We start from the raw sequence: 2,031 nt of genomic DNA, 5'->3' as shown, positions 1-2,031 counted from the left end.
GGGCCAGTGGCTAGAAAAATGTGCCATGTGGCTTGTATAACTCCATGGTTGTAAACTAGTCATCGAACTGTCAGATGTATAAGATTGGCTTATTTCATTGGGTTACTGCAAGGGACAAAGAGGAGGCAATTCAAATTTGTTGAAATCCAGGGAGGTATTTTTCTAATAATTAATGCTTATAAGCAAGAATCTAATACCATGTATCCATTCCAAGTGCTCTCCATTTCATTAATTCATATTCTATTCCATACCTTCAGATGACCACACATTTATTGGTCTACTTGTGATTGTAACTCTAAATAAATCACTATAAATACAAGTGAAATGGAGAACACCACCAAGGCCAACAAGGAAATTAACCAACCAAGCTTCTTTATATCTTTTTGTGTTAAAAAAGTTTGGGAAGAATGGCTTCATTGAAGGCTGAGAAACCTGCTGGTTCTAAACTATTTGGGCAGGTCAAGAAGGAGCCTGTCAAGGTTGGTGAGGCTGCTCCCAAAGCCCCAGCCTCCAAGTCAGGCCCACCGAAAAAGGTGGAGCAGAAACCTCAGCCTAAGAAGAAGGTATATATGTTATTAGGTTCCTCTATTAGCAACACTACGTGAAAATTAGAAAATTCGACCCGACAATGCCCACGAATTTTAGAAATAGAATTTTAACGGCCCAAGGTCGTCAAAATTGTTTATGTTTCACAAAATTTCCCCAATCCTTCATTAATTTGACGGTTTTGACCCATTGAAAAATAAAATTTTAACAATAAAAAATTCGACGGAAATTGAATGCTTTGGTCCGTCAATTATGGGCTTTTTTCATGTTGTGCACAACCTACAGACAAGATTTTAAACCTTGGTCGTGGCTGTGGCAAGGTCACTCCATCAAGATCAAGTAGTTGTCTAGTAGAATCTTCATTAAAATCAGTTGTGGAGAAGTTCATTTTATATATAATTCCCCTAATCAAATGTGTTTCCTATCCCTCAAAGTTATGTAGATATATAAGTAGTTGAGATCTCATCAATGTTTTAATTGTTTTTCAGGCAAAAGGTGGCAAACCAGCAAGTAAGAAGTAGTAAGAAGGGTGGACGGCTCATGTTAGCGTGACAAGTGGGAGTCTATGAAGCCTTAGATTATAGTTGCTCTACCTTGTTATTTTAGTACTTTTTGTTTGACCGTTGGATCTTATCTTTCCATGTATGTTTGCTAATTAAGCCTACTTAATGAAATAAAAAGTTATTAATTATGTGGTTGGATGTAGTTGGATTTGAATATGATTTAATTTTTGATAATTTTAACATACCCCTTTGAACTTTTGTATATATTTGATTACCCCTGGGATTTCAAGCTGATAACACCCAACAAAATATTATTAGAATACCTCCTCACCCTACTAAAATGCTTCCAATACATGTATGATTGAAAAATTAAATTTTTTTGGCAAACTAAAATATTCTGGGAAACTGTCAAAAAGAGAGATTGTTTTAGTTTTGGGATTGGGGTACGAGAAATTTTTTGCCGACAGAAATGACAATTTGAGATTTCATAGAATCTCGAATTGACCAATTACAAGATGTTACGCGTTCTAAAAATTTTCCTAACGTAAATATGTTTATATACCACGAATGCTATTAATACATGCAATATCAGAAAAATTTTCTCATAAAGTAATTGTGAGAGTACATCATCAAGAGATGGGAAATCATTTTCTTAAGGGTGCAGTGGAAAACTATTTTATCGCACTTGCTACATCTGCAATATTACGAACTCTTTGTTTCTTTCATCTTTTTTTCCCCTCAAAATGTCAATCTTCGACCTGTTTAACTAAGTGATTGAAGATAAGCCTACTCCTTCAATATCTTTGCAATATTTTGATTTTAATTAATATTATGAATTACCAAATAAATCAATGAGAAGAAAATAATTAATAAAGTGAAAATGAATAGAGGACCCTTTCTTCTTCAAATCCAAATCCAATTATCTACAAACTTAAAATCAAAGACCACCAATAGTTTGTGGTGGATCTTTGATCTTTGAACA

The 2,031-nt window shown here is 34.2% G+C and overlaps 1 long non-coding RNA gene across 1 annotated transcript; it reads left to right on the top strand.

Annotated features, from left to right (window-relative positions):
- Nucleotides 1-224: 224 nt before the first annotated feature.
- LOC147399299 (uncharacterized) lies at nucleotides 225-1,237 on the top strand. The gene is made up of 2 exons (XR_015180198.1): nucleotides 225-563; nucleotides 1,035-1,237. It is a non-coding gene; the product is annotated as an uncharacterized LOC147399299 (long non-coding RNA).
- The last annotated feature ends 794 nt before the right edge of the window (nucleotides 1,238-2,031 follow it).

This window comes from Akebia trifoliata, chromosome 7 (genome assembly GCF_017979445.1).
Source record: "Akebia trifoliata isolate Shusen 1 chromosome 7, ASM1797944v1, whole genome shotgun sequence".
Taxonomy (NCBI): Eukaryota; Viridiplantae; Streptophyta; class Magnoliopsida; order Ranunculales; family Lardizabalaceae; genus Akebia; species Akebia trifoliata.
The sequence above is the reverse complement of the archived record's forward strand: the minus strand, read 5'-3'. Positions and strand labels throughout refer to the sequence as shown.